Raw genomic sequence first — 27,575 nt, 5'->3', positions numbered from 1 at the left:
AGCCAGCAGCTCATCTACAATTGAGGTTTGCAAGGCACATTAAAATATACAATTATTTTTATTTTTATTTTTTGGTATATCGCCAATACAGGGATTGGAACCCTTGACCTTGGTGTTATAACACTGCACTCTAACCCACTGAGCTAACCAGCCAGCCCAAAATATACAAATAAGAACTGTTATTCAATCGTGGGACAATCACATGTCATGTTCCATGGTTTTTTAGTAAGAGCTGGTAATGAAGCTTGGAGATGTTTTAAGCTTGAAAGTTACCATTCACCTAGTTTTAATTAAATTAATGTATTTTATTAAAGCATATTTTAAGTATTTTTTTAAAGATTTGCCGACTTTAATTGTTCTCCATTGACTTTACAAAAATGGCAACATTAAGTGAGAGCTAAAAAAGAGAAAGAAAGAAACTACAATCACAATAATACATTGAATTTTGAGAAGTAGAAAACAGAACTGTGATTACAAGAGGTGGGAAGGGGTAGGGGTATTAGGGAGAAATTGATTAATGGACATTAAGAATTATTAAATTTTGAAATGATAAATACACTAATTATCCTGATTGGATCACCATATATTGTCCACAAACACTGATAGTCCACTCTGTACCCCACAAATATGTATAATCAACTATTTCAATAAAAATAAAATTTTCAGATAGAGGGGGAAAAAGAAACCCTGAAATAAGTCAATTTTGTCCTCAGTTTATGCATGATCACTTTCTACATTCTAAGCATACAGATTTTGTAGAAAAGTTTGGTTTTAGATTACTCAGATCAATGGAAACACTGATTACACAGTAGTGACCTCACAGATAAATGAAAGTACTGCACAAGATGATGCATGTGAAATGCTTTTCACAATGTCTAGCAGGTAGTAAGCATTTTTCAATTGTTAACAGAAATCAACGTCATCAACATCATTCTGTTCATCATCTCAAAATCTGCTACAGATATTGTCCTTCATTTTTATTGCTCTGTTTCTGTTAACGACTCTGAATAAAATTACTGATCAAAAAATATTTTTTAGCGAAATGATTTAAATAAGGTGAGGTGTAAACTATATACCAATGCTCCTCAAATCAAATGCTGGGTAACTGAGCTACAGAAATAGCAAAGTAAGTTAGTGAAGTGACAGTAGATTAGCCAGTGAAGATTTATATGTTCAAATGGATTAATCCATTTTCTTTGATGCCTAGAAAAGTTCCTGGCACAGGGCAGGTATTTCATACTCACTGGTGGTTTAAGATGCATGACTGGATTATAGACTGGTCTTCCAGAGAGGCAAAATAGTAGATAGGAAAGGTAACAGAAAATCCCAAGAACTGAATATAAAAAGAAGTGTATGAAGAAAAGGAAATACCAATACATATTGCTGTGTTACAGAAAAAAAGTAAAGGTTTGGCAAGCTAGCTCTGTTTATAAAGTGAAAAACAGAAGAAAATTCACATTTTTCTTCCCAACTATAAAATTAGCTACTCGAGCAAAGAGATTTTTTCTAACACAGAGAAATGTTTAGTAGATATTTATTCTTCATATGAGATTTAACATTTCATAGTATTTAAATTTAGGACCATATGACTAATTCTCTCAGACACTTAGTATTCACTGAATTTTAATTATAGTTCTCTTAGATTTTCACAGAAACTTACCAATGAGTGGGTATGGTGCTGCTTCTTTGCCAGAATTGACCCATAACTGGTAATCTCTCTCAGAGCCCTTGGAGATAAAAGAATTAAAAGTCATAATAAATCTTCAACATTTGGTACTTCGATGAGGACTTTTTTGGGGGGCATTTTTATGTTTCGTCAAAGGAAAAACCTGGGGACAATGTAAATGCTATATAGGTACACGGGAGTGATTATGATTTTTTTTAGAAAACCCCATCTCTCTCCCCCCAATCCCCAGTGATGGCTAGGGATCCACAAACTTCAATGGAATCAGGCCCTCAATATAAAGGTAGCCCACGGAATGTGAAATCTTGACTAAATCTTTCTACAAAGGAAGAACAAACTTTCTGGTTCTAAAAGGCTAATCTCTTCTTTAGAGTCCTGACTTCTGCTATGTCTCTGGACTTCTCAGAGAATATCCGACTTAACCTTCAACATGTCCCTGGCAAAGACAACCTTGTTATCCAGAAAGCCACAAACACTTCTGTATGTATGATTAAGAAGTAAAATATCAAAGGCTGATTTTAGTTCAGCTGCTTCTGAGCAGGAGAAGAAGAGGCTTTGAACAGATAGGCAATTGGCATAGTCTACACTGGTTTTAGTTTGGGTAAGTCCAGTCCTGGGCACAGAAAGAATGAGAATTCAATGTAGAGAATAGGCCCAGTCATGGAAAACATAAAACAATAAAATTGTTCACTAGTAGAATTATAACCCCGGAAGGGTTATATTCCTCTAGGAGGAATACGATAAATATATTTTAAAAGAAGCTAGTACAGATATAGTCAAGTCTGTTGGCAGTATTTCATATTCTTGACTTTAACTTCTGATTAGCAATCATGGTCCTGCCCTTATAACGGAGGGTCTTGGCTATGGAGAATACCATACAGACTGCCCCCACTACCATACATACATAGTTTGTTACTTCATCACTAGTCAAAAAATTATATTTCAAATGGAACGAGCAACCTAATAAAAATCCTTTCTTTTCATATAGTGTCTAAAAACACTGTGATCATCTCTTAGACCAGGTGTACTCAAATAGCCTCAATCAATTCCTAATTAAATTAATAGAATTATTTTGGGATCTGAGGAGATGGATCACTTTATCTAAAAGAAAAATACAGATAAGGAAATGAATCCTGTCATTAATTAATCTCCCTTCCTACCCCTAAAACTATTCACTTTCTTCCAAAACATTCACACAGGTTAGAAATCAATGCAAAGATGTCTGCTTTACTCACTGCATATAAATTTAATTACATTTAAAATACATTACTAAATTTAATAAGTCAGATTTTTTAATCCCAAATTTTTAAAGAGCTCAGGGCAAACCCTGAGCTCTTTAAGGGCTTACTATAGCACCATGTACTAGCAAATTGAAATACATGGCATGTCTTAAACATGTGTCATGTCACATCATAGTGTGTTTTAAAATTTATAGGGAATCTCACACAAGGAATAGTGTTGTTCAAGTGCTTTCCTTAGTTTCCACCCTTCTGAGAGTCACTCTCTTTAATAAAAGTACTCACTATGTGGTGTTTATATAATTGATAGGGAGGCAATGAGGAGAACCTTCCAATTCTCTTTCCCCAACTCATTCTCAAACATTTCAATATTTTCCTCTAAAACAATTTCAAAAGGTAACCTCTGTCTCAGAAAACAGGAGCAGAAGCTAAAAGCAAAATGAAAAAGTGTGGAGTATACACTAAAGCCCTTCAAATCCATGATCTATTTAAAAGCTTGTCTTTTTATTTACCAGTTCATTAGAAGTACCAGGCATCTTATCCTCAGGACCTACAGCCAGGCAAAATGGCTTCTAGCCATGTGTTCTTTATGCAAAAATTCTACTACAGAGCAAATCCTTCAGAATTCATCATCCTAAGACTAACTGTGTCTTGAGATAATAATAGGATGATTAGGTAGGGAGGAGAACTCTCAAATATTGACAAGTAGAAAGGAGGGAAAGAGTTGAAACTTTATTACTAAGAATCTTACACCAAAAAAAATTTTTTTTGTAAATGTACATAGCATATACAATAAAAATACACATCATCACCCTAAAATTATAGTCCAATCTTATGCTTTTTGGTTCATACAAGTTTTAAAATAAGAGTGGAAGATAGCACCCATATTTTAAACTAATATTAAAGATTTACTGTCCTTATTTTCTATGCTTTGGGGGATAAAATATGATTTTGGTATATCTAATAACCAGCTGTCTTATGATGGAAGGAATAATATTTACATGACTGTAAAGTATCAAGGTTTGTTTTCAATTAAGAATATCTAGCAGAGTAACTTACAGTTATCCTTAGCATTGTTAATGACATGTTGATAACTTCATTCGCTGTATCTGAATTCATTACTGTTATAGTTTTAGACTGTAGAAAAAAAAGAAATAAGAAATAGAGCTATGAATAAAGAATTTTAAAACAGGTGAACAAATAATAATTGCCAAATGATTATCCAAAGGCAAATCCTGATTTCCTTTAGGTGGTTATAAATAAAATTTCAAACCCGATTTCAAGTGTGGACAGAGTAAAGCACATGACTTAAGTAGAATATAAACCTTTGACTATAATTTACTTTCATTTCCTTATATATTATGCCCTTTAATAAAACATTTATTTCTCTCAAAATAAAAGATGTGTGGCTCACAAAATATAAGAGCTTAAGCAAGTAAGGAGAAGACTAAATATATTTCATAGAGAGTACAATAAAAAAAAAATTCAGTGAGGCTGGTGTTCTGCCTCATTTCCATAGTTGTATTTCCATTGCGCAATGGGTAATAAAAAAGGGAGAGAGCTGAATCTCTTTATATCTCTTCCTTAGTACTGTTTTCACAATATAGGATTTTATTTCTTTCCATGGTATAAAGTCAGTTTAGGTAAAATCAGAATAAGAACTGGTTATGAAAGACATTTAAAGCCTAGAATTTTAAAACACAGCTATTTATTGAGCACTTTCTATGTGTTAGGCATTGTGGCTACTAAGATTCTTATTGTTAAAATCTTCAGAGAATTTAAAACTGATGAGTCTAGGAAAAAACTGAAAAGTTTAGGAAGCTCTACTCTATTACCAACTCTGCCATTCAATAGGGTATCTGTAATAGCTCCGTGCTAAACTACATTGAGAATTGCTATTTAAAAACAGACAATTTGCATGCTACAAACAGAAAAGGGATTAACAAGATTCTGAGCTATCTATAGAGCTCACTGCATTCCAAAATATATTATGTAAATATACGACAGTGTTGTGTTATCAAAAAGGAAATATTTTTGCTATGCACATAGGTTATATATATGATAATTATCAGATAAATAAACGATCAGGACTGCTGATAGAAGGGCTTAAATGGTACAAATAAGTAGCATAAAAGGAAAAAAATAATATAAAAGAAAAAATGATATAAAAATAAAGCAAAGTGAAATCCACTGATAATTCATCAATTGTTGTTCCCTTATATTATGTCTTCCCAATAAGTCAATTACTTCACATGACAAATTGCCTTTAAAAGTTGTTAGTTAATTGAATTTTATTTAAAACAATTTTTTTTAAGTGCACTGATTTCAAATTGTCCTCCTTCTATCCCAAAGATTATGCAAACGTGTCTCAGAGCACAACAAAAAGGGCTTGGAACGCCCAATCCGGAGCCTGTTTTCTACCAGAGTGGCATAGTTATACTACATACTGAGCTTTGTAACTTGACATATAACTTCAAAAAAGGCTTCTGCTTTTTTCTTTTTCTTTTTTTTTTTCCAAGTCTGAAAACCATTCAATTCAATTTAAAGAAAATCTCTCATGAAGTCTTTTGTAGTGAAGAATCTATCTTCCCAATTACCTGGTCTCTTAAGGTAATGGTTTTTCTTAACACTAGGCACATATGTTCAAAATAGTGCTATAGGAAGTGTATTTTTTCCTGCTTGCCTTTCTGGTAGATGAAAAAAATGAATTTCGGCAGATACGGCTCTTTGGCTAGTAAACAAACAACAAAACAAACAGACAAAACTGAAAATGTGGCAATTCCTTTCCATATTAGCAGAACTCACTGACAGGTTGTGCCTAACTGAAGACCAAGGATAAAGAATACTTCCCATAGATGCACTCGTAATTGGGGAAATCACTCTTTCTGGAAGCAGGGCTCCCTGTAAGAGACTACTGCCATGAAAGCTACTTCAGAGAGCAAAGGACATAGTGTGTCACAGCACCCTTGACTTATCTAGGGTACTAGTGATAAAAACAGAACACCCAACCTGACCACACCTCCTGTCTTCTCTTTCAAAATGGGGGACATCAGTCCTTTCTCAAGCACACACTTTCTATATACTGAAAAAAAAAGTGATAAAGGATTTTCCATGAAAATCCTGATTGTAACCAACTGCCACAACAGTCGAATGAAAGCAGGCCGAAACAAGTGTTGTTGTTGTTGTTTTCCTACTTTGCTGCAGGAGATCTCTGTAGTCTCATACCATAAAAATCTGAGTACTTTCCTCAAGCAGCGATATCTCACACTCAGGAGTTGGTCAGAACATTTGCATAGCTTTTGCTTTTCTCCCAAACATAACTGTTTTGCATGTATTTTCTACACACAAATAAAGCTATCCAATGTAATCTAGAGCTGCTGTGAAGTATGATAGTCCATAGTATCATAAAAACTTTCATAAGTTTCCAACTTGTTCATCACTGATAACATCTTGGCCCTTGTACTATAATTTCAGTCATCAAATTAAACATAACAACTAGGGTTAAAGAATTAATATTAATTTGACCAAAACGACAAATACTGTGATCTAGAAAAATGCTGATTCCCTTATAAATATCATCTTTCTCAGATCTTCCACTTATTAACCTGAGGGATTCAATCCCTAAAAACTTAAAGAATGAAAACTTTTCAAAACCACTCTCTACTTAAGAAGTGATACGTTGGAAAAAAAAACTGTTTAATACTAAAAGGAAATACCTCATGGAAGTGGATTTACTAAAAGCCTCTGCAGCTGCTATTGAAAAGATCCAGAGAAACATTCATGCCAGAGGGAGGAAAAAGACATCTGACAAGCAATATTCTTTCCAAGTGTAAATGTTAAATACTGTAGTTAATATGAATCTTTCTTGCTTTATTTTTGCTAGGTTTACTTTTCATATATACAAAGACATAAATATATCCAGGAAAATGCATTTTCCCCCTATCGTATTTCAAAATGCCTACCTTCTATAGCACATACACAGTCTGTTTGCCTGCCTGTCTCTCTTTTTATTCATGCAGGGACTTGGAATTTAATTTTCTGGCTTAGAAACACTTACATAGGCACAATTTCCAATGTCCTTGGTGAAGATTTTGAGCGGAATGCTCTTTGGGTAGTCCTTCTCTTTCTCTACATTGATGTATCTAATCAAATGCAACAACAATTCAAAACAACACTGAGTCAGATGGAATTCGCTAATGGCTTATTTTAAAAATCAATCTATTTTGCTAATATTCTCAATATACTACTTATATGCTGTTTTAAAAAAGACAAATGGAAAGACTCAGCAAACTCAGATTACATCATGGGTTGGAAGGAAATTTTAAAAAATCAGGACATTAGGCATGGGCACAAAAAAGAATGGGACATACATGTCAGATGAGGTTTGAGAAGCACAATCAGCTAAAGGCACCTCTAGGAGATATTTAATCTTCAAAGCTTCCCTGTCTTCTCTGGACAGGTCTGGCACCTTACTAAAAAGTACAGGAACATATATGATACTTTTAACTAGGATGAACCAAAGCAATGGCTTTTGACTTCTCATTTAGCTCTCCAGCAGAGGGTAAATCTTGGTTATCCCATTGCTTAGGAAGCAGGAGAGGGGAGAAAGGGGAAAAAATTGTGGGTCTAACAGACGTGCCTAAGTTGACCATTTTAGTCTGTATGTTCAATAGCAGGAATAAAATTCATTTTTGAGGTGCTCAGCAGAAAGCCCTGAATTTGTGGAAACAGTATACACTTTGAGGAAACTGATAGTTCCAATTGGTAGGTTGGAGACAACAGAAAGAGATGGGAGAGAATATTACCTAAATTCTGTCTAAAATGATCTAACTAGACCTCAATGTTCTCCTTCTGAGAAAGTACGAAATACATGTAATGAGAGAACATTATTTACAGTAAGTAGTAGCTAATGTACAATCTAAACAACAGCTTATTCTGAGGACAAATGAACAATTTCTACCAAAGAGAAGGAAAATAGTTTGGGGAACATCTCTGCAGAAAAGGCTTTAATTCATTTATTACAGGTTAAAGACTAAAAACACATATACTGAAAAAGTACCTCTGAAGGAGAGAGAACCATTTTTCCTTTTGTTCTGGAGAACTGCAATCAAAGAAAATGAGAGAGAAAAAATTAAACCATGTAAAAAACTATGCTAGCATGTTTAAGATTGTCAATCCAGGTGAAAATATCAACAGCCTGTAACAGATGTAGTTACACATGTAACAGATGTAGTTACACATGTAAGCTGCAACCTCGGCACAACTGTGTTTTGGAGAATCCTGCTGTGAAAATGCCCTTTAGGAAAAACTACATAGTCAAGTGTGGTTTCATTAAATCCTCTTGGATAGATACAAGACAGACCCAGTGTCCTCCTTTACTGCTCTTTTACAAATGGTATTATATCAGTGGGAGGTATTTCTTAACAGTGGAAAGAACAACTTGATTTGGAATTCAAACACCTGGTTTCCAAATTATATGCAGGCTAGGTGATCGTAAGTCACTTAACCTCTCTAAGCCTCAGTTTCCACACCAGAAAAACTGGGTTAATTATCTTCCAGAGTATTTTTGCAGCTTAAAGGGCCATACAAATAAATTATCTTAGAAAGATTTTGCAGGTGAAAAGGGCCATGCTTAAGAAAGTATGCTTAATATTGAGATTAAAGAGATTGAAGAGAAATTTGGCATATGGATGGAAATATCTTGGCCCAGAAACCCATGGCCCAGAGCCCATGGCGCTTCCTGCGGTGCTCAGTGGTGGTTGCTGGGCTATCTGAACACTTTAAAGATGTTGTTCCACTGTCTTCTGCCCTTCATAGTTTCTAATGAAAATCTCACAAAATTTCAAATTGCAGTTCTGCTATATGTAACATGTTGTTTTCTCTCTGGCTGCTTTCAAGAATTTTCTCTTTTGATTTACAGAAATTTGTCTATAACATGGCCAGGTGTCGTTTTCTTCATACTCTTCCTTTTGGAATACTGTGCTTCCTGAATATGTACATTTTTGTCTTCCACCAAATTTGGGAGGTTTTTAACCATTATTTCTTTACTGCTCCAAACCCTCTCTCTCCTCTTTTTCAGACTTCATTAATACGTATATTATATCTTTTAATATTTTTTCACAAGTCTCTGATACATTTTTTCATTAAAAAAATCTTTGTTTTCTCCGTTCTTCAGATTGGACAATTTGAACTGATATATCTTCAAATTCACTGACTCCTCTTTCATTTCCATTCTGCAAGGAAGGCCATATGGGAGATTTTTTATTTGAGATACTGCAGTTTTCAGTTTTAGAATTTTTATCTGGTCCTTTTTATATTTTCTTTTTCTCTGCTGAGATTTCCTATCTTTTTATTAATTTCAATTGAATTTTCCTTTTATCTATCATGCATACCTAAAAAAGCTGCTTTAAAGTTCTTTTCTGGGAATTCAACACATAGGTCATCTCAGGATTGGCTTTTATTATCTTTTCTCTTTCCTTGTTATTCATATGTCAAGAAATTTTAGATTGTATTCTGGACATTATGAATGTTTTGTTTTGGAGACCATATTCTGTTATAACTGCAAAACAGTGTTGATGTTTTTGTTTTAACAGACAACTAACCTGATTAGATGAAGCTACAAATTCTATCTTATCTGTGGTGGGCAGCAGCTCAGTTCAATTCTTTTAGTCTTAGGTTTAAAGTGCTTTGAGTCTATCCCATGCATGTGAGGTTCAGCAATCAGCCACAGACTTGGGCAGTATCTATACACAGAATTTGGAGATTCCCTTCTCTAATGTACTCCTTTCTGAGATTTCTACTTTTGCTTTCCAATAACTGTGGTTGATCTGGACTTTGTATTCTAGTTCTTCAGCCCAGAAAGATTGTGGGCTTTTGTCAGTTTTGGTAGCACCATACCATGATGTGACTGCAGCCTGACCTCAAGCTAAAGCCTTAAAAATAGGAAACGCACCCAGTGTGGTGCCTTCTTCCAAGTTTCAACGCCTCTCCCAAATCTTTCAACTTTTGTTCACTCTCCAAAACCCTCAGTAGTTGCTGTTTGTATATTATGCAGAGTTTACAGTTGTTATCTGTAGGGTGGCCAGTCTGTTAAGACCTCACTCTGCATTCCAGAGGCAGAACTCAACACTTTACTTTTTAAAAAAAATAAACTTAATTTTGAAATAATTTTCGATTTCCAGAAAAGTTACAAAGATAACACAGAGATTCCCTGTATACTACTCATCCAGTGCCAGTTTCCTCTAATGTTATCCTCTTACATTATCATGGCCTATTTGTTAAAACTAAGAAAACAATATTGGTACATTACTATTAACAAACTCTTGATCTTATTCAGATTTCACCACTTTTGTTTTTTATTTAATTAATGATCTTTTTCTGTTCTAGGAGCCAATTGAGGATAGCACATTACATTTGTCTCCTTAGTGATTGGTCTGTGACAGTTTCTCCGTCTTTCCCTGTTTTGTTTGTTTGTCTGCCTTTTTTTTTTTTTTTTAACCTTCACAGTTTTAAAGAGTACTGGTCAGATAACCTATTGAATGTTCTTAATTTGTGTTTCCTGTATGTTTTTCTCATGATTAGACTGAGATTATGGTTTTGGGGGTAGGAATATCACAGAGATGAATTGCTTTTCTCGTCACATTATATCAAGGGGTATATGATATCTACATGACATCACTGGTAATGTTAACTTTGATCACTTGGGTAAAGAACCATAGTTTGAGCAATACAATGTATGTAAAACTTGTTTCCACATTTTCCCCTCTTCTTAGAAAGAAGTTTCATGGAAAATCCTTGATTAAAAATATTATGTAGTCACATCCCTCAGTTGAAATTGCTTCCTTTCACTTGCAACTCCAAGAAGATTAAGCAATAGGTAATGATAATATGAGAATACTTCAAAAGGTTCATGGAAAGATTCATATTATCTTTCGATTCTACTTTTCCACAAACTTTTTGAAGTGTCCTTTACAGAAATACATCATGCAGAGAATGATACAAATACATGTTTCTTCCAAATAAGCTGTTAAAATCTTGGCGTAGGCCAATACTGCAAAACAGAATATAATGACATGCCTGTCCTTTAATGGAAAATTAACAGCTTGGAAAATTTTAGTTATGTGGCTTTAGAATGGTGCCTAAGGAGTTTGGTGGTAGTGTGAAGAGAAGCAGAATGAAGAGCATCATTTGCATGTGATAAATACTAACTCTTAAGTGTAAAATAAATACTGGAGTTGGGGCACACTGTTTAAAATTCACAGGTGTGAATTTTGGTTGTTCACCCTAACTGAAAAGTACAATTAAGTATGTTCAGGATAAGACGACAAATATTTTGTATTCATATATTCTCCAACCCCATCTCAGCCGAAAAGTGAGTCTTGGGAAACTAACTTTTACTCCTTAAACTCATAAATTTGCTTCTGATTATTATATTTCTATAGATACTAAATCAGACTTAATACACAATTCAGGCAACCCAGTATTTCATGACATTAATTTTATTTATATAATGAAAAACTTTCTTTGGAAAGTTTTTGTCAGTATAAACTAGTTAGTCAAACTTAATTGGACATTTAATAATCATTTTATAATGATGGAAAATGATCCCAGGAGTTCCCAATATTTACCATTAATTTTCACATATTTTAATTAAAAGCTCTTTGGGAGAAACATAAAGCACACAAGTATTTTCATTGGGGGGGTGTGTCAAAACATGAGTGATCGAGTGAGTACTCAAGCAGAATAAAACATTTTCTTTTAAAAAATTAAAGGAACAAGATTTTATTAAATTTTTCTCTCCAGACAAGAAATTATCACAGTAGCTAACCCAGGTAAATACAGGACAAGCTGAGGTTCTTACCTGAAAGTGGCCACAAAGTTCACTGTGGGCCAGCCCAAGACAAAGGATTTCATGGCTTTGGTGTTGCCTTCTCCCACTTCATCCACACAGGTTGCTGTCCACATATCAGTTAATTTAATTTTATGTTTTATCTTAAAGTTGTTGTTATATCTAGAAAGATAAAAACCAAACAGGATCTCTTGTTTTGTGTCTTAAATTTTACAGGAGCTTCAGTATTTGTGATAAGAGGGCAGTTTTCACTAATCATGATTAAAGAATATCTTATTCATTGTATTAATCTTCAGTATCCAGCCAGTAAATCGTAACATGAATGGCTACCTTGGCCCAAGAAACCCTCTGAAACTTTGGTGAAACATTTATTTAGTCGTCACACTTGCATTTACGGCAGCAAATAGCCATAAACTGGCTTGTTTTAATTTTCTATATGTTAAGCACTGCATTTGGATCAAAAATCTAATTTTAAATTTACTGCTCTTACAAAAATTAATTTATTATTTATACTTTGCTTACTTCCAAAAAGATTGCAGTGGCTGAACACAAAAACTACACACGATTTAATTAAGATGTTTATAAAATTTTTATCTTAAGAGAGATGCACTAAAAAAACCTGAAATTAGAGGAATTTATAGTACATTTCTAAGTAAATGGTAACAATATTTTCTAGCCTTTAGAAGCACAGATTATTTTAAACTTCCTTTCTTAAGATTTTGTTCCACTATTTTCCCTTATATTCCAGCTAAAACTGAAAAACTGTAGCCTAAAAACAGAACCTAAACTTAAACAAACAAAAAAGCAGAGTTGACAAAATTAGCATTCATCTCTGGGGACTCTGAAGGTCATCTACTTTAAGATAGTGGTGAAATTGCTTTCTGACAATTTCTACCTAATACCGTTTAGTCCCCTGTTATGGAAACCACCATCCATCTTCACCTAATTGACAGATTTAATGCTCACGATAGACCTGAGACTTAAATACACATCAATCACAACAACTCCTTGAACTTTTTAAGACAAGTGAATAGATATGAAGTGGGGGGAGAGGGGAGATAGGAACAGGAGAAGAGGAACGGGTAAAGGGTCATGAAAATCAACTACAATGTATATTGAGACGTTAAAATTTTTTAAAAAGATACATTTCGAAGTATCCCTAAAACTCCTCTGATTTATAGAATATTTAAAGCTAAAACTATTCAGTGGGATTATAAAATGAAAAAGGGGTTTTCAGGAAGTATAAATGAAGGATAATCTACATTCAAAGTCTCATTTATACTTTCCATAGGGTACACTGATTTTAAGTGTAATTGAAAAGTGTCTGTGTGGTATGATAGCTTCTTTCTATATCTCACCCTACTGCTATAAACCTTTAGATTTTGTTTATGAAATAGACTCGATTACAGACAAAATCTTACTTCTTGGTGGCAACTATTTAGGTAATATCAAACAAAATCTATAAAGTCAAAACAGCTTAAGTAGTAAGCTAGAATATGAAATTAGGCAGTGTTGATTCATGATCTTATTCATGCCCTTAACTACTATGTATCTATAAAAAGCTCTGGATATTGCCATTCCTATAAAGCACCTGGATGAAGTATCTTTCCACAAAGTTCCCTTTTGCATTTGTATCTTTAGCCTACTTTTTTGTTTCTCCAGAGCTATAAGGTTTTTCTGATGAGGCTGTTAGTTTACTTCAGAGTTTGGGGGAGAAATCTCATGAACACTGATAGAGTTTGGATGTGTTATCCCTACCAAAACAAATGTGGAAATCTGATCCTCAATGTGGCAGTGTTGGAAGCTGTGTCATGGGGGTAGATCCCTCATGAATGGATTGATTTCTCTCCCTGGGGGATGGGGGTCCTGAGTGAGACCTTGCTCTGTTAGTTCCTTCGAGAGCTGGTTGTTTAAAAGACTTAACTACTTCTCTCTCTCTGTCTCTCTCCATGTGATCGCTTCCTCTTGCCATGTGATCTGCTAGTACCCACCAGTTGCCTTCCGCTTTCCGCCATGAGCAGAAGCAGCCTGAGGCCCATGCCAGATGCAGCTGTCCCAGAATTGTAAGCCAAATAAACCTCTGTTCTTTATAAATTACCCAGTCTCAGGTGTTCTGTTATAGCAACACAAAATGGACTAATACAAACGTTTTTGTACATAAAGCTAGATGGGTGAGCTTAAAAATATTTAAAAGAAGTATTCCAATAAAGCTTTTTATTAAAATGAACAGTCCTGAGGTCACAGTGTACTTTTTCAGATTTGTCACTCTCAATGTCCAATAGCATTATGCTACAAAAATTTTAAAAAATATAAATCTAACATGAACTGGCTGAAAACAAAACAAAACAACCCCTAAAAACAAATCTTTATTTCTACAATGTAGTTCCTTACTGTAAATTTATTAAGATAACAGATATACTTTGCTTTCCTGTCCTCCAATCTTTAAACTGTAAGGAATTAAAGTGTAATGTTGAAATACACAAGATTCTAGGGAGCTTTCTCCATATTCTAAGATGAAGATATCTTATCAAATATATTTTAGGGCATAGATCAAGATGTATTCCACAAGTATATCATGGCAATTCTATTGATAATGAATTAATACTCAGACTTTGTTTAACTTCATCTTTTTCACTTAAACAGAACTCATTATTGTTTACTATTTGCTTAGGAAATAAAATATGAGAATAGTGATGGCTTAAGAGGGTGTGAGGTAAGTACAGTCATTTTCTCTCTGTAAATTCCATACGAGTACTGCTGTAGTTTAGATATGTTTGTCCCCTGAAAGCCCATGTTGGAAACTTAATTCCCACTGTGACAGTATTAAGAGGGTGAGAAATCCTATGATGGTAATTGAAAGGTAGGGCCTTTAAGAGGTGATTAGATAGTGAGGACTATGCCCTAGTGAATGGATTAATCCATTGATGGTTTAATGGTGGTTATGGGTGTGGTTCTGATGGCTTCAAATGGAGAGCTCATGAGAAGCTTGCTCTCTCTTTCTCTCTCTCTCTCTCGCTTCTGCCATTCTCGCCATATGATACCCTGTGGCACTTTGAGTCATCACTAAGAATGAGGCTCTCACCAGATGTGTTCCCTGGACTTTGGACTTACCATTTACCAAAACCAGTTATAAGCAATAAATATTATTTCTTTACAAATTACCCAGTTTCAGATATTTCTGTTATAAGCAACAGAAACAGACTAATACAGGTGCTCTATGACTATTAAAAAATATTAACTTTTCTAAATATTTTAATGTCTATACAACAGATGCTGTTTTAAAAAATGAAAAACCATAATTTTATTGGAAAAACAATTCTTATTTATTTTTCTAATGAATATCAAAAGTGGTCTCTAATAACTCATCTAGCTTTAACACTTTTCTAACTTAGTAAGGAAAACAATGACAATAAACTGAAAACAATTTTCAGCAAACGCTTTCAACATTCAGCACAAAATGGAGCAAATGTAACACTTTAGCCAATAAAAGGAAGCATTTAACATCCTCTATATTATTGCACTTACTACAATTTATTTAGTTTGACTAAATAAATATGTAAGTAGCTAGTCAATGATTTATCCCGCTTGAGTTTATTTCTGTAGGTTCAACTAAAGATTGAAAGCAGTTTCCAAATGAAGCACGAAGATGAGGTGATATAATATGGAAATTAAGTTATCCCCTACTTCCTCATGGCTAAGTATAAAGACTAACTGCTAGTCTTGGATAATTTCAGCAAATATATTGATTCACAGTACTACCCAATCCTTCATCTAAAAGTGAGAAGTGATAGGAAATAAACAGGTTTGGTATTGCAGGGGGCTATTTTTTCTTGGTTGCTGTTCATTTCATAAAAATAATAAGTTCTTTCATATTAAGAAGGATCTGTGAATATATTTAAATGTTTGCTACAAGAATGATCATGTAAGCGATTTCCTGAAAAGTGGTGGTCAAAATTTTTGCAATGTGGCAGGATTCAATAATAATATAATTATCTCCTCAAATATCCATGTTTTATCCCAAGGGTCTTGGGTTTATGGCAAAAAAATAAGTAAAAACAACTTAGATCACTCACACTTTTAAATATCCCCAGCAGATATAGAAAGTACTAAAATGAATTGAATCTCTCAAAAAACAACCCTTCAAACAATTCATATAAGTTTTGTCACTTCATAAAAGCATTGAAGTGGACACAAAGAGTTCTCTCAAAAGCAGTCTGGAAACAAATTGTGTGACTTTAGGTACAATCAAAATAAAAAGTGAGCTATAGAAGTAGAAGATTGGCACACATTTTTCCAATATATCTAAAACAGCAATTTTCTAGTGGAAAAGAAATTGTCCTTATATAAAAAGTTTTTACCAAAACCTAGGTTACATAAAAACCACTTAGATGCTACCAGTAAACAGAACATAAATAACTTCAGGTAAGAAAACAAAGGCCCTCTATGATAAATATTACTACAACTGCTAAAGGAAAAAAATCTAAAGATAAAGGAAAATACATTCCTCCCTATGAACTAGATGCATGTTACAAGTAAATAGTCTTTAAGGTTCTAAAGTTTAGGAAATGGGTTATTATAATAAATTTTTGTTGTCTGTGTATCTACCTCCAGGCTGAGCAAAAAGCTTTGTACCTAATGAGCACAATGCAGTAAAGTGGAAAGAGCCAGCCATTGGAATTAAGGCCTTCATTCAAACCCCAGGTCTGCCATTTTCTAGTACCCAACAAACCTCACTGAGCCTCTGTGTTCAATATGTAAAACAACTCTTGTTTTGGGGACTTGTTAGGAAAATTGTTATGATTTTTTCCTACTATTTTTTTGACAGTTTTTTTTATTGATCACCAATATGTGGTGATCAAGTCAGGATCATTAGTATACTCATGTTTGCAAAATGTAATCAATGTTTGTGCCCCTTAACTAATTTCTTGCTAACCCCTCCTCCCCTCTCCCTTTCCCACCTCTAATTTGTTAGGAAAATTAAATGAGACATTTGTGATTCTCCTATTATAATACCTAGAATATAGAACCCATCTAATAACTTTTAAACAAAAAAATCATAACTAAACTACATTTTTAAAAAATAATGATTTGTTCCTGTGTTAATAGCCTCCCTACTTAGAGCTTTAAGTGGACCTAGTGCAAAAGCATAGGAGACTTTTCTTTCTCTGTATTCCTCATAACATCAACATCCAAATATAATTACATTGTATTATTTCTATTCAAAACACATTCTGAAACTGTTTTCTTTATCTTTGCATTTAAAAAAATATATGAACAGTTCACTAAACATTTCATTCCATTTCTTACTAGATGAGTAGTTGGACACTTTTACTCATCACAAAGGGAAAGACTGATTTAATGTTAATAAAAACTATATGGTTGAGAAATCTATGAAATCCAGAAGAAAACAAAGAGTAATAGAGGCAGCAGACCACATATGGGTTAAAAGAATGAAATTTGAAATAAGATGGACCTAGGTTCACATGTGGGCTCAACTAATTACTTTGTGATCTTAGGGAAGTCACTTAACTTCTCTCAGTATCAATTTCTCTTGTAAAATGAGGCAAAAAATACCCACCATGTAGAACTGTTATAAGGGTTAAAGTACTTAGAATAATACCTAACATACAATAAGATCCCAATAAATGTTTGGTTTTTATTGCTATTAATACCACTCAGATTAAATATAGCATGTTGCAAAATTAGTACTTAGCCCTGCCCATGTCTCATTTATGACACTGAACAACTTAGGTGTGAGAGTGTAGGTATTAGGAAAAAGTGTTTACTATTCTCTAGTGACTAATAATCCCTTTGATGAGATTGAATTTGTTAAAATACCCTTATTGTTCATGATGTTTCATAAATAATGAGAATGAGGGATGGAGCAAGTAGTAGCTACCATGTTCTAGTCTGGGTATTAATGCATTAACACTGAACATGAACATTTAGTGTTGAACAGAAAGTGAATTCTCTTAGATACTTCTAAAGTATATTCCAAATATGTCTGTATCCTTCTTTTAACTGTCATTTCCTCAGATGAAGCCTCCGTATCTCTCATCAGGATTGCTACAATAACCTCCTGTCTGGTCTCCTTGCTTGCACTCTTGCCTACCATTATTCAATCCATTATCTAACATGAGCCAGAATGATATTTTAAAAACATGAATCACATTATGCCACTCCCCCAATTAAAACCCTTTGGAATAATATCCAAACTCCTTATCACAACCTTTGTGGAACCAAGCCTCCAAGATGGCACCCAATGAACCCTACTTCCTGATATTCACACCCTTGCGAAGTTCTCTTCCATACTGTACCAAGACTGATCTGTGTGGCCAATAGAGTATGTCAGAAATGATGGCACACCACTTCCAAAATAAAAGAATATGGCTTCTATTTTGGTGCTCTCTCCATTGCTGACACACACACACACGCACACATGCATGCACGCGCGAACTAAGGCCTCTGGTCAACAGCCAGTGAGGAACCGAGGCTGCCAGAATCCACGAGTGAACCCGGAAGTGGATTCTCCAACTTCAGTCAAGCCTGAGATGACTGCAACCCTGGCCAACAAATGACTGCAACTTCATGAGGCCCACTGAGCCAGAACCACCCAGATAAACACTTCCAGCTTCCTGTCTTCAGAGAAACTATAAAATGTTTATAGTTTAAACTCTTATGTTTTGGGTTAATTTAGCAATAGATAACTAATATAACCTACAAAGACCCTGATAACCTAACCCTTGTCTACTTTAATCTTAACTCCTATCATTCTTCTTTTGTTCATTATGTTCCAGTAACTCAGGCCTTTTAACTCCTCCAAGGACCAACCTTTCTCACCAGCTTTAGACCTGCTATTCCTTCTACCTAGAATGCTTATTCTCACAATACCTGAATAGCTGGTTGCTTTTCATTGAACTTCAATTATTTTTTGGTCCTAATTCACCTACATAATATATATCTCCCCCCATTTTACTTCACCCAGCACCCTATTTTCTTCATAGCACTAATCACAATCTATAATTCCCTCCCCGACACATAAGAATTTGAGCTCCCAAAGTGCAGGGACCATACCCATCACATTCTTCATTGCATCTTAGAATAAATTTATTCAGAGCATAGCACAGAACAGAGATTAAATAGACATTTGTTGCATGAATAACAATTGACTTTTTTTGGCAAAAACAAAACAAAAAGCTCACTACAGATATTAGCTTTAGTAATAGAGGCCAGACATTCTTACGGTAAACATTGTGTAGAAAAGGTATCTTTGTTAGTGGAAATGCAATCTTATAATGATTACTGGGAGAGAGTATGCAGTATACTTACTTGATTTTAGTCACAACAAACAGATCGTTGAATAGGAAAAGGTGTCGCTCCTGCCTCTGCAGGCCTCTTTTCAGCTCTACTGGGGCATCAATCAGCAGAGTCCTACTGGAGCACATAAATGATGACAGAAATGCAGGTGTGTCAACACTAGCAGAAGGACTTTTCCTGTAACAGATCAAATGCCACAGATCAGCTATTCAAATGATCAAGTATAGAACCAAGTTTTTATAAGAGTACAGCTGATCGTTGGACAAGAAATATAAAATTCTATAATGTTTTTAATGCAATGGCATAGTGTCCTTATTGGTCTCCAGTCTATTCTCCACACAACAGTCTTTAAAGTTTCATTATAAAAATTTTGAAACATAAAGCAAAGCTGAAATAGTTTTATAGTAAACACATGTATACTCCAATGTAGATTCTACCATTAATATTCTATGTACTTGCTTTATCATATACCTACTCAACTATCTATCCTTCTATCTCTTTATTCATTTTATTTCTGGCATTCAGTGCAAACTGCATACAGCAGTGCATATCTTCCAAAATATTTTGGTATGCATATCATTAGAGTTCAATATTTATTTAGAATTTTTCTTTTGATATAAAATTAACTTAAAAAATGAAATACACAAATGCACAAATCTTAGGTGTATATTCACTGAGTTTTGACAAATGTATTCATCTGTGTAATTTAAATCCCTATCAAGATACAGAAAATTATTATCATTCCAGAATATTTCCTCTTGTCCCTTCTCAGTAATTCTATATAAATTATCTCTATGCATTGGCCCCTAGGTTGTTTATTTTTTCATTGTATGCTGAGACCTATTAGCTCAAAAGCTCGCTGGTACCAAATTCAAGTTTACACACCCAATTATTTGAAAAACAGCCCAAATGAGCAGATTTTTAGTCCCCCACGCCACCGCCATGCTACTGTGCAACATTACCTGGACATGTAACCGCCAGAGATATCCTCTCTGATCTTCCTCTCCTGTAGGAGGTTCCCTTGTCCTCCTCCCCTTCTGGATGGTGGCCCCTTGCCATAAGCCTCTGGACAGTTTCATGCTATGAGCGACTTATCTCCTCAGGCAATCCTGTCCAATGGTCATATCTTTTTCCATGATCAACCCCCAAACTCCTTATACCAGTCAGTCTCTATTCCATCTCCTCATAAGCAACCACTATTTCCCAATGAAGATTAGTTTTGCCTATTCTAGAATTTTATGTAAATCACACCGCAGTATATTCTCTTTTGTGTAAGGTATCTTTTACTCAGCATGTTTTTGGAATTCATTCATATTGTCACATTTGTGAGTAATCCCTTCCTTTATATTACTGAATAGTATTCAATGTATGAACATACCAAAGTTTATCTCTTCTCCTACGGATGGACATCTGGGCTGTTTCCAGTTTTATGAATAAAACTGCTATTAAATGTTCTATTGTTCTTTTTGTGACCTATGTTTTCATTTCTCTTGGGTAACTACCTCAGAGTGGAACTTTTGGGTCACAGAGCAAGTGTATGTTTAATTTTACAAAAAACACTAGTTTTCCAAAGTGGTTGTACCATTCTACATTCCCAGCAACACTGTAGAAGAGTTCCAGTTTCTCCACAACCTTACCAAGGTTTGGTGGTGTCCGTCTTTTGAATTTTAGCTACTCTAGTGGATGTATAGTAGCATCTCATTAAGATTTTAATTTTCATTTCTCTGATAACTAATTAATTTATTTCATGTTCTTACTGGCCATTTGTGTATCTTCACTGGGAACTGTCCTTAAATCTTTAGCCTATTTATCCAAAAATCATGTATGTATCTTTTTATTACTGAGTTGTAGCAATTTCTTTATGTTTCCTAGATAGCAGTCATTTGTCAGGTACGTGTTTTGGGAAATATTTTCTCCCTACCTACTGCTTGCCTGTATACTTTCCTAATGATGTTTTAAAGAAGAAAGAAACAATCAGCACTAAAGGTACAAGTTATCCCTCATTTTACAGATTTGAAGCTATTTACAGTAGTCAAAATATACCATAATTAAGTGAAGGCGATTTACAAGTAAGCATGGTTTCAAAATATGTGCATTTAAAAATTCTATGTAGCCTCTGAGACAAACATTTCACATTGATTCAACTCCCTCCTCCACCATGGTGACTGAGCTCAGTAGTTTAGTTGAGTAGGTTAGGACTTAATGGCTTGGGAGGTAGGGGCTGATTCTAACTTTTTTGCAAAGTAGCGTGCAAGTTATTTGGTTGCCTGTTTCTGCAGCTGTAAAGTAGGGAAGTTAGACTCGGATTATAAGATCTTTAAATTTCCCTTATAATTTGTATATGGTACTAACTATACTAATAAGTACCCAAAAAGTAGAATTAAGATTACTGATGAAAGACAAAAAGATAACAGATATGATTAGCTATTGGGTTGCGTGAAAGCAACCCAATCCTAAAGTATGGTTTATAAATGCATAGTTAAGTATATTGAGAGTCATCTCAGGGAAACAATTTAGAGTTGAAATAATAATAATAATAAAAAAAACCCCAAGCAACAGTGACACATCCATGCAAGCAACAAAGCCAGACGAGATGCCTGGGGGTCTGCATGCAGGGGACAAGGGCCTAGGCCATCCCTTGCCCACATCCAGGCAAGCAACACAGCCAGCCAAGATGTTCAGAGGTCCTGAGATGGGAGCCAAGGGCCAGCCACACCCCCAACCACAACCAGATCCTAAAATGTATTTATTAGATATGTGTGTTTCTTTGGGGTGTGTGACCTATCTGCTCATTTACTTGACCAGATTTCTGCTTAGGTTTTTCTAACACATTTTTAAGGGTTCTTTTTGCAATTAAAAAATAAAATAAAATAAAATAAAATAAAATAAAATAAACCCCAAGCAACAGTAATAACAATAATAATAACAAGAACTAAGAGATAGTTCTCTATTAGTCTCAGTAAAAAGGAGCTTAAAGAACAAGAACTTGGCAGAGTCTCCATTAAAGTACAGGTCGTAAGAGGCCATGACTTATCACCCCAACTATCCGATTCACCTGGCAGCTATAATAAATGGGGATTCTAGCTTATCTATGTTCCTTGGGTTTGAATAGTATGGGTCATAATGTCTGATCTCTCCCAGGAATACTAAAAGTCTAAGGACCATACACTATCCTGACAACTTGGAGATAATGCCTGAGTGATCAGCCATCCCTTCCTCTATTATAGTCATTCTCTGTGTGTTGTCCCCTGACCAGCAGTATCAGCAATAACTGGGAACTTCTTAAACATGCAAATTTTAAGGCCCACCTCAGACTTACTGAATCAGAAATGCTGAAGGGTTGGTTCAACATTCTGTATTTTAACAAGCCATTCAAGTAACTACTACACATTGATGTTTGAGAACCACAGTGGTTGACTGCTGGTAACTGAAACTGTGGGTAATGGGGGACTATGTATAACAAAAAGATGTATAGGTGAAGAACAAGGCAAGTAAATCAATTAGAATCCTTTGGAAGAAAAGGGAAAAGGGGTTTTTATGCTTGCTATTATAGATTGGAATTAAGCAGGGACAATGCCCACATTCTCCATCATAGAGAAGAATCTTTTCTCTCTCAAATTCTCTTAGGGTGAGGGATCAAAAAAAGGTATAATGACATCTTTTACTATGTAGTGATCTTCAAATTTATAGAAGATAGGAAGAAAGCTTCATTTACTCTTGCCAAAACTGAGCAAGGACAAGGCTAGCAAGCAATAAATGGAAGAAAGAATGGCTAAAATAGCATTTTACATAGCCTTAATCTCTTTATGGAATGACAAGAAAATACTGAGAGAGAAAATCATCTTTTGCATTTCGGTTTAGGTATGCAATAAACAACTGCTTTTTGGTTATAGTAATAAACCAGCAGAGAGCAGTATGGTTTAAACTAGGGATCCTGAAACTATTACTTAAAGGGTCAGATAATAAATAGTTTAAGCTTTGAGGGCCATACAGTCTGTGTTGAAACTATTCAACTCTGCTTTTGTATTGCTACATCACTCATAGACAATACATAAGTGAACAGGTATGGCTGTGTTCCAATAAAACTTCATGCACGAAAACAGGAGGTCTGTCTGGGCCACAGTTTGCTGACCTCTGGTTTAAACAATACTTCTAAATGTTTAAATGTTTATAAATTAAGGTTAATCAGAAGCAATTAGGAAATTATTATTTTTTGCTTGGGGTTAGCCTAGGCCAAAGATTAATTAGGCTATTTTTAAAAACGGTATTTATTTTAAAGCAATTCCAAAGGATGTTCATACATAGCAACTCATTTCTACTTCACGGTAATACTGTCAAATAAGTACATTTGGTGGTGGCTTTGAGGAGAATCCACAATGAAATTACTTTTATTTTTCTGTGTGGGTTTATCAACATATACGTCTATACTCTGTCATGTTAAAGATCAACATATAAGTATGGCAAGAGATGTTTTAATACTTTAGCAAGCTCAGCATTGGTTAAAAAACATTCACGCAGTACTTCAGAGAAAAATAAACATCTCAGCACCCACATAATTTAAAAAGAAAAAATATTTCATAGAAGGAAACAAAAACACAACCTTTATGTTTTTTAAAACTACAAATCTTAATCAGTGTCTCCTACTTAAAAATGTATTTCTCAATTACGTGTTTCTGAAGTCTTTATTTTTAATCTGAGTGCAAAGTAGATGTGTTTATTTTAGTCTCTTAGACTATGGAAATGGGGAGGGGTAAGATTATAACCTTCTATTTAGCCTCTTAATATAACCTGATTAGGATTTACAAGTTATAATTAACAGAGCTCTAAAATGATCTAACAAATACAAGCAGAGTCTAAGAATTAACCTGTTGCTTGCTTCTTATATATTAACATTTCATTTTTAAATGGGATTGTGAAGCTATTTCTGAAGGCAAAAAGGAGTTTTAGGAACGTAATCGTTCTTTTGCTAAAACTAGATAATAACTTTCATGAAAGATGGCCACAGTAATATCTCAATTTATTGCTAAGGCTCATTCTAAAAGTCAATCCACTTTTTGGTACAGTTTTAGAGGTGGTGCTTTGTTGTAAATCACAAAATAAACTAAAATTCAGAATACTTCTTGGAAATGTCTATGTTTATAAGTGGTAATCAATAAGAGATTATGATGACCAGTGCTATATAGGACCTGGACAACCTCAAAGCCTGTTACAGTAACGAGCACATAGTCACTGCTCAATAATTATTGAATAACTGAATAGAATTTACCTTCCAGAAATTTACTCATATCTCAAAGCCCATTCCAAATGCCGTCTATTCCATGAAAACTTTCTCTCAACTGAATCCTTGCTTGGCATCTCTATATGACATCTAACATTCATATTCTCATTTGACATTAACTGAACACACAATTACCATATAATAAGTTATTTGTAATAGTGATAAGGGTTGCCTTTGCTGGCTACCTGCCATGTGCCAGGCACTGAAGATAGGTTAGATCCCTGGCCTTAAGGGGTTAGCAGTCTGACAGGGGATTCAGACTTACTAGTAAACACAATGATAAACCAGTGAGGTAAGGTAAGTGCAATAAAAGAAATGCAAAGTGCCAAGGCACAAAGAAGAGCAAAAACAGGAATCCCTACCTGAGATTGGACTGGTTAGAAAAGTTTCTTGGAAGAACCAAAGTTTTAAGACAGACAGACCAATGAAGTCTGAAGAGAACTCTAAGAAGAACATGTCAAACATGTACCTGCACCATGTGCTTCAGGAACTGTGGAAAGTTCAGGAAGTCTGGAGTTGCAAGCACCTGAGGAAGAGTTGCAGCAAATGAGGAAGGGGCCAGATCATCAATGTTTTCCCTACCATGCTATGGGGCTTAGATTTTATCTGAAAGCATTAAAGGATTTTAAGCAGTATACTGTGTTTTGTAACATATTGAAGAACACAGAGAAGGGCATCTTAGAGGAAAGGAGTCATTAGGGAGTTACTGCAGTAATCTTAGGCAAGAAATGTTGCACACCTGAGTTGGCAGTGAGAAAAGGATAGGAAAGATAGAAGAAAACATATTTAAGAGATATTTTTTTAAAAGATTGTTAATTCATTCCATGCAATTGTATGTTTAAAACTGCTTAAAATGACAATCCTTATGATATGTATTTTACCACAATAAAATAAACACAGATTGTTAAAATATGTAAATTGATAAGTTGTGAGGGGTGAGATGAAGATAAAACTGACTAAGAAAAAATACAGCCTTACTGCACATTCTTTATTTTTTATTTATTTTTCATGCATTAAATACCTGCTGAGCGTCTATATGTGTTGGCTAGGCATTGTGCTAAAATGGTGGAGATACAAAGCAAACAGTTTAGATTACTCTGTATTCTTTTGGAACTTGAGTCTAGTTATTCAGCTCCATTTCTAGTAGAGGTTGGAAACCGCACTCCACAGTCTTATTTTATTTGGCCCACAGAGGATTTTCAAAAACATTTGGGTTTCAATGTCTAGTTCACCACGTTCCCTCTCTGCTACTTCTTTACTGTCTACTGCACTTCCTAGGGCCCTGAAATCCTTTCAGTTTGTGATTCTTGTCCTAGTGTTGCTTCTTTTTAACTAGTTTAATTTTGAGTTCTTTTTAAAAATTATGGTAAAATGCACATAAAATAAAATTTTCCATTTTGACCATTTAAAAATGTATAATTCAGTGGTATTTAGTACAGTAACAATGTTGTGCAACCATTAACACCATCTAGTTCCCAAATATTTTCAGCACCCCTAAAGGAAATTCTATACCTATTAAGCAGTCACTTCCCTTAGCTCCTGGCTGGCAACTACTAAAAACTTTCTGTCTCTATGGATTTGCCTATTCTGGATATGTCATATCATATAATACATATGTCCTTTTATGTCCAGTTTATTTCACTTAGCATAATGTTTTCAAGTTTGATAGATGTGGTTGCATGTATCAATACTTCATTCCTTTTGATTGCTGAATAACATATTCCATTGTATGAATATACCAAATGTATTTATCCAGTCATTAGCTGATGAACATTTGAGTCATTTTCCACCTTTTGGCCATTCTGCATAGTGCTGTTATAAAAGTTTGTGTGCACATTTTTATTTGAATAACTGTTTTCAATAATTTTGAATACATATCCAGGAGTAAAATTAATGGATCATATGGTAATTCTATGTTTAACTTATTGAAGAACTGCCAAACTGTTTTCCACATTGGCTGCATCAGCTGACATTCCCACCAGCAACGTATGAAGGTCCTAGTGTTACTTTTGATTCTTCCCTCTTTTGCTCCCCACATATAATAATTTCTTTTGTTTTAAGGACATTCTAACTAAAGAATAAAATTTCTTGACTCCAAGCCCTCACATAACCTACAGTCATTTCATTCATAATGAACTCCTAACTGAACTCTCTACTTTCATGCTCTTTTCTCTAATCTATATTACTCACTTCTCACTTCTGTCAAATTAATCTTCCTGATGCAAGTACCAATCATTATAACATGTACTCTAAAGAGTAAAACCAACTTAATAAACTATCGAGTTCTAGCATGTTTTACCTTACCTGGTGGTAATATATCAGGTTAGAACTCCCTATATTGCCTGTATAAGGGGTAATCCTGTTGAGTCTTAGACAATAAATTAGTCCAGAAGTAATTTGGAACAAAAAGACATAACTATTGAAATAAAGCTATAAAAACCATTATCAACATCAAAACTGTATCTTACTCAGCAATAAAAATTTATCCATTAAATATTAATGACTATTTTGAACATCTCAGCATTGAAAGCATATTATCTGGAAATATAGTCTAAAACAACCATTTGTCTTATTGATGAGACAAAGCATAAGAAAGTACTATGACATTTCAATTGTCATTATCTTGATAAAATCACATTCAAATCACCAAAGGAAACTACATATAGTGATAATAATATGATGTGATTGCAATATGTACTATACTTCCACTTCCAAGTACTCTCAGTGATAAAATGATGAATCATGTAGCTCACATACAGTCTGAATTCTGACTTGGATTATGAGAACAAAGCCTAGTGATAATCCCAAGATCAAAATGAACTAAGATAGGATAAGGGCTTAGCAGGATAGATGGATGAGTGGTTGGATAAACAGAGTGAGCAAGGGCTGAAAAGCAAGAAGTATTCAAAGCAGCATTTAAAAATTATCATCAAAATGCTGATTGGAACAGACAGCTTCTATGATATAATGAGACCAACAATCTTACATCAACAATAATGCTAATATTTAAAGATCAAGGAAAACATTAAATTAGTAAAGACAGAATAACAAGAATGGAAAGAGGGAGTGAAGGACAGAAAAGGACACTAATAAATAGTTACACTAATAGAGCAAGATCCACACACAAAGAAACATCATTTCCAAAGAAGGGAGTTAATTATATCACTTCCTCACAGCCTTGACACAGAAACTGCTCAACAACATCTATTA

The 27,575-nt window shown here is 34.5% G+C and overlaps 1 pseudogene; it reads right to left on the bottom strand.

The window, feature by feature from the left end:
• The window catches only part of LOC134375254 (rho GTPase-activating protein 20-like), a 138,991-nt pseudogene that overhangs the window by 32,394 nt on the left and 79,022 nt on the right, over positions 1 to 27,575 (bottom strand).

The sequence above is a fragment of the Cynocephalus volans genome, chromosome 4 (genome assembly GCF_027409185.1).
Source record: "Cynocephalus volans isolate mCynVol1 chromosome 4, mCynVol1.pri, whole genome shotgun sequence".
Lineage (NCBI taxonomy): Eukaryota > Metazoa > Chordata > Mammalia > Dermoptera > Cynocephalidae > Cynocephalus > Cynocephalus volans.
The sequence above is the reverse complement of the archived record's forward strand: the minus strand, read 5'-3'. Positions and strand labels throughout refer to the sequence as shown.